The sequence below is a fragment of the Myxine glutinosa genome, chromosome 4, assembly GCF_964187855.1.
Source record: "Myxine glutinosa chromosome 4, kmMyxGlut1.1, whole genome shotgun sequence".
Classification (NCBI taxonomy): domain Eukaryota; kingdom Metazoa; phylum Chordata; class Myxini; order Myxiniformes; family Myxinidae; genus Myxine; species Myxine glutinosa.
This window is the reverse complement of record NC_136264.1, coordinates 202225371-202232093: the sequence shown is the minus strand read 5'-3', so window position 1 is coordinate 202232093 and position 6723 is coordinate 202225371. Positions and strand designations below refer to the sequence as shown.

Genomic DNA, 6723 nt, shown 5'->3' with positions numbered 1-6723 from the left:
GTTACTCTTTACCTCAGTATACATACCTGTTCCAAGTTTGATTAAGATCCCTTCAGCCGTTCTCAAGTTATCGCAGTTACAAAAAACTATCACGGATGGAAGGACAACCTGAAAACATAATGCCTCCGGTGACTTCGTCAACGGAGGCATAAAAATATACTTGCCTACTGTTAAACATGGGGGAGACTCTATGACTATCTGGGGATGTATATCAGCCTTTGATGTAGGAAAACTTGTTAAAATCAATGGGACTATAAGAAAAGAGAAGTACAAGCAGATACTGCAACAACATGAAGTTCCTGGTGGAAGTGGTTTAATCAGAAAAGGCGATCCATTTTCCAACAAGTTAATAATCCTAATTTAAACACAAACTTCCGAAATAGTAAAACAGCATTTGATGAACAAGATTACAGCTGGTGTGCTCCAAATGTCCAAAGTCCAAATGGCCACCCCAGAGTCCGGACATGAGTCCCATTGAAGCCATATGGGATTATCTGGAAACAGAGAAGAAGAAGAGGATTCCATCTAACCTTACAGAGCTCTGGAATATACTATAGGATATTTGGCACAATATTCCTGTAAGAGTGGTTCAGTCATACACAGGAAGCATCGATAAAAGGGTGATGGCACTCACAAAGGCAAAAGGCGGACATACAAAGTATTGACTGATATTATGAAATGACACTTCTTCATATTTACTTAATTAATTTGTTTCACGTGCATTTACTTATAAAGGCTGATAATTTACAATAATAAACATATGATGGTGTTATTACTCATAATATTTGATGATCTCTCTCTATATTATAAAATAAAGTTTGTGTTTGTCTGCGCAAGCTAATCTCCTGAACGGTGAAAGATAGGAGGAAACCTCGAATACAAAAAATGTCGGGACGGGCCCCGAGAAGGTTCTAGGCTAGGTGGCGAGGCCGGTTGAGGCCGCCTCGGCCGAGCTGGGCCCATTTCACAATTAAAAGCTGAGCTGAATTATAGTAGTCAATCTTCTCGGCCGCGAGTAAAAGCTGAATTATAGTAGTAAATTCATTCAAAAAGAACCAAAAATGTTGGGACAGGCCCCGGGAAGGGTTTAGGCTCGGTGGAGAAGCCGGGCGAGGCCTCTTCGGCCAGGCTGTGCCCATTTCGCAATTAAAAGCTGAGCTGAATTATAGTAGTCAATCTTCTACGGCCGCGAGTAAAAGCTGAATTATTGTAGTAAATTCATTCAAAAAGAACCAAAAATATAGGGACGGGCCCCATGAAGGTTATAGGCTAAGTGGCGAGGCCGGTCGAGGCCGCCTCGGCAGGGCTGGGCACATTTCGCAATTAAAAGCTGAGCTGAATTATAGTAGTCAATCTTCTACGGCCACGAGTAAAAGCTGAATTATAGTAGTCAATCTTCTACGGCCGCGAGTAAAAGCTGAATTATAGTAGTAAATTCATTCAAAAAGAGCCAAAAATGTCGGGATGGGCCCCGGGAAGGTTATAGGCTAAGTGGCGAGGCCACCTCGGCCAGGCTGGGCCCATTTCACAATTAAAAGCTGAGCTGAATTATAGTAGTCAATCTTCTACGGCCACGAGTAAAAGCTGAATTATAGTAGTCAATCTTCTACGGCCGCGAGTAAAAGCTGAATTATAGTATTAAATTCATTCAAAAATAACGAAAAATGTCGGGACGGGCCCCATGAAGGTTATAGGCGAAGTGGCGAGGCCAGTCGAGGCCGCCTCGGCCGGGCTGGGCCCATTTTGCAATTAAAAGCTGAGCTGAATTATAGTAGTCAATCTTCTACGGCCACGAGTAAAAGCTGAATTATAGTAGTAAATTTATTCAAAAACAACTAAAAATGTGGGGACAGGCCGCGGGAAGGTTATAGGCAAGGTGGCGAGGCCGGTTGAGGCCGCTACGGCCAGGCTGGGCCCATTTCGCAATTAAAAGCTGAGCTGAATTATAGTAGTCAATCTTCTACGGCCGCGAGTAAAAGCTGAATTATAGTAGTAAATTCATTCAAAAATAGCCCGGGCAACGCCGGGTGCTTTCAGCTAGTTTTTTTATATATATATTTTTGCATAGATAGACAAGGTTCGTGGAAGAGCTAGTGTTAGTACAGACTAGGGCATGCCCGTACGTGGGTGCCCGTTCCTTGCCAAAAAAAAAAAAAAACGCTACCCGTAGTCTCTACCCCGCCCGTACGCCCGTAAACAAAAAAAACAACGCTCTTCGCTTCCGCCCTTCGCTCTGACTGAATTGGGAGAAATAATGCACATAAGAAATCGAGAAATTATAGAATTCTCCGGAAGAAATCGAATTACGAACCGTAATGGCGCACGCGCTGGGCTCGGCTCGCTCTCACAACCGCAACAACGCGTTCTGTGATTGGCTGCCGGAAGTGCAGTCTTCACTGTCCGGAAGGTCGCAAATCGCAGTTACGATGAATCGCAAATTAGTTTTAATTAGTTTTAAAACATAGTTTAACGGCAACATAGTTTTCCAACGTGAAATAAATGAATACGCTCTCAAATGTGCCGTCCGAGGCAGAGTCTGTTCGCCACGTTCGGCACACGTGATAGCTCGCTGCTCTCTGATTGGTTGAATCGTTTTTTGGACATAGCTCGGTAACTACTTATCCGATTAATATGAAACCTTGAAAAGGCACATCCTCGGGTCCCCAGCAATATACCTGGCAAGTTTCAAGTATATCGGACCGGTAGTTGTCGAGAAACAGCGGTCACAGACAAACATACATACATACATACATACATACATACAAACATACAAACATACAAACATACAAACATACACACAGAGATTACTGGAATTATAGATAGATGACGACACAACAGGACAAATGCAACAGTTGAGAGAGGAGGGAAACACCAACAGCAGAGTTGAAGGCCAAGATAGAGGCAGACTTTTTTTTCTTCTTTTCTTGTATACAAGATCGAGGCTCGTGAAAGAGCTAACATTAATCACACAAAAAGTCAAACCGACACACAAAACACAAAAAACAAGGGGAGTGGCAGACAAGATGGGGAGAGAGGGGGAAGGACACAAACACAACATTTGAGAACAGGGACATCGGGAGGACTTGGGGGGAGGTGGTAGAGGTATAAAACATACGAACACTGCAAGGACTCTGGGGTGAATTAGCGGGGGTAGAAAAGATCAAGGTTTTGGATGGGGGAAGATCGGAGATGGTGGTGAACAGCTGTTTTAAAGACCTGGAGGGAGGAGTGGGATTGAAGGGAGTGGGGGAGTTTGTTCCAGAGACGGGAGAAAAGGGGAATGAAAGAGTGAAGGTGAGCAGAGAGCCTAGATTTTGGCAGTTTAACCATAAGAGGGTTGCAGGCAGATCTTGTGCGACCTGAAGGAATATTGGGGGGACAGAGCACAGACAGAGCTGGGGGAGCAAGGCCGGAGAGGAGTCGGTAGAAGACAGAAAGACCACCAACCTGCCTGCGGTGAGTGAGTGAATGGCCCTCGGAGTTCACTTCATTGCAGGAGATTCCAATGATTCTGAAAGCTTTGGCCTCAACAGCGGGAAGCCGAGCTAGGTGTGAGGCAGGAGCACCAGCCCAGAGGGGGGAAGCCGTATTCCATTGAGCTGCGGATGAAAGCCTTGTAAATGGTGAGGAGCTCAGGTGTGCCAAGGAAGGACTTCGCACGACGGAGGATGCCCAGTCGGCGACTGGCTTTGGAGGCCAGCTTGGAAATGTGGTTTTCCGAAGAAAGATCATGGCAGATAGTGAGACCCAAAAGCTTGAGCGACAGAACTTCTTGGAGAGGATTGTTGAGAAAGTAGATGGGAGGGTTTTCCAGTCGGTCCTTTCGGAGAGACATTGTAAGAGTGTGAGATTTGTCAGGATTGAAAGACATGTTCCACTTGTTTGACCAGTCTGTGATTTTGTCCAGGTCTGCAGAGAGTGAGGAGGCTGCAGACTGCCGATCTGAGGGATGAGGAATGGAGCGGCAGATAGTGGAGTCATCAGCAAAGAGATAGAGAGGATTTTCCATAGAGTCGGAGAGATCATTGATGAAGACCAGAAATAGCACAGGGCCCAGAACACTACCTTGGGGAACTCCAGCCAGAGCAGGAAGGGGAGATGAGAGTAATCTATTCAGGGCCATACGTTGCCTACGACCAGAGAGGAAGTCCGCAAGCCATGAGTGGAGATTTCCATGGATACCATAGGAGGAGAGTTTGGTGAGCAGAGCTGGGTGCCAGACCGTATCGAAGGCACGTGATATGTCAAGTGAGACAGCTCTGATTTCCTGTTTGGCATTGAGGACCTCCATCCATTGTTGAGACAGCAGAAGCAACATGTCCAGAGTAGAATGACCTGGTCTGAATCTAAATTGATGATCAGAGATCAAGCCATTGGAGAAGAGGAAGGATTTTATATCCGAAGCAATGATGGATTCCATGACTTTGCTGATAATTGGAAGCAGGCTGATTGGTCTGTAGTTGCAAGGATCTGTTTTTGCACCTTTTTTGTGTAAAGCGGTAATGTTTGCTCATTTTCAAGATGCTGGCAGATGACCTTGAGCAAAAGAGAGGGTGAAAAGAACAGAGAGAGGGTGAGATAGAGCGGCAGAGCAGGATTTTAGGACCCGTGGGCTGATGCCGTCTGGTTCAGTTGCAGAATCAAGAGTCGAGGTTTGATTTAAAAAAACTTCTACACCTTGTCAGGAGAGAAGGCCACAGAGTTCAGGAGCAGTTGGGTTCGACTGGGAAAGGTGGGAACAGAGAGAGATGGGTTTGGGACACAAGATTTTGAGGCAAACACAGAGTTGAGGCATTCGGCTTTGTCACGTGCGGTGTCAACTGTGTAGCCATTTGAGGTAAGGGAGGGGATGGAGGGGGAACAAACAACAGAAACGGATTTGACCAGACGCCACCGGGATTTGGAGGAAGGACCAACCTGGACAAACAATGGGTGTGGGGAGCAATGATGGGCAGGAGTGGATGCATGGGGAGGACAAGATGGATACAGAAGGAAACTCTCACAGCGAAAACTGGAAATTTGGAAGGAGGAGGGATTGGGATTGTGGTGGATTAAATGAATTCTCATTCAGGATTATCTGAAGGACCTCAGACACGTCCACTCGATGCCATGAACAATTACTGTCAGAGCCTCCATGACATATATTTTAGATACTTTTGGGTCTGTTATCTCTTCTTCTTTCAATGCAGCACATAGCTGGAAGTCGCGTCATTGTCTGTGGGTATTGCTGGGTGCTGATGTTACTGGGTGCATTTGATACCAGACACGGCAAGGTATCAAATGCCCCCTATAGGTTAGAGTAAGAAATTTTAATTTGTTCAGGGTGCCGGTGATAACTCGCCTAGTTTTTGCAAAGGACGCAGTGGGATCTTCAACGTCCATGAAATAATGCAGTCAGATGGAACCCCCGGCTTAATGTCCATCCGAGGAAAGGCGCACACTTTGATACCTTGCCGTGTCTGCGAGACACCAGGATAAGTGTTTACAGCTGTGTCGAGATTCGAACCCAGGGTCGACAACTCAGAGGTGACATGACCCAGGGACCAGGATAGACTGCTCAGAGGTGACATGACCCAGGGACCAGGATAGACTGGTCAGAGGTGACATGACCCAGGGACCAGGATAGGCTGCTCAGAGGTGCCATGACCCAGGGACCAGGATAGGCTGCTCAGAGGTGACATGACCCAGGGACCAGGATAGGCTGCTCAGAGGTGACATGACCCAGGGACCAGGATAGGCTGCTCAGAGGCAACATGACCCAGGGACCAGGATAGACTGCTCAGAGGCGACATGACCCAGGGACCAGGATAGACTGCTCCTGTCAGCCCTTTCTCTCCACTGGAATTTACCGTTTTGGTGAAGGCAACAGACAGACAAAAACACTCAGATGTGCAGGCAAAGACAGGATTTATAACTACTAGGGCATTGCCCGTACTATATCTATATCTAAAATTATATCCCCCCCCTCTATTTACATGAAATGGTTTGGTCCAAAGCGAACGGCTTGCGAGTACGGTGACAATCCCCCCCCTCTATTTACATGCAATGGTTTGGTCCAAAGCGAACGGCTTCCGGAGTTTGGTAAAGAAATCGCCATCGCGTGCACAAACGCGCAGGAAAGCGAATGAATCGCAAATTCGGTTTTATTAGTTTTAAAACATAGTTTAACGCCAACATAGTTTGCAAACGTGAAATAAATGAATACGCTCTCAAATGTGCCATCCGAGGCAGAGTGTGTCCGCCACGTTCGGCACACGCGATAGTTCGCTGCTCTCTGATTGGTTGAATCGTTTTTTGGACATAGCTCGGTAAGTAATTGTCCGATTAATATGAAACCTTGAAAAGGCACATCCTCGGGTCCCCAGCAATATACCTGGCAAGTTAAAAGTATATCGGACCCGTGGTTGTCGAGAAACAGCGGTCACAGACAAACAAACGTACAAACGTACAAACGTACAGAGATTGCTGGAATTATAGATAGATAAGGCAAACACAGAAGAAGTCTTTGGAAATGGATACTTCAAGCAAAATGTAAACAAGATGTACACTCCATGATGCTGCCCTCCAATAATCATACAACTCATTCACAAATTGTATACTGACTGATGGAACCCTCGGGGCCACCACGGTGGTCACTCAGCAGGTCATGTCGCTTTGAAATGGTCGTCTTAGTCAAGCAAAGTGAGGACCAACACCGTTTGGTAGACCTTTCGTGCCTCATAC

At 46.3% G+C, this 6723-nt stretch overlaps 1 long non-coding RNA gene across 1 annotated transcript; it reads right to left on the bottom strand.

Annotated features, from left to right (window-relative positions):
• Positions 1-278: 278 nt before the first annotated feature.
• Positions 279-6723, bottom strand: LOC137426299 (uncharacterized). The gene is made up of 2 exons (XR_010984267.2): positions 6604-6723; positions 279-494 (listed from the first exon to the last, which is right to left on the bottom strand). It is a non-coding gene; the product is annotated as an uncharacterized LOC137426299 (long non-coding RNA).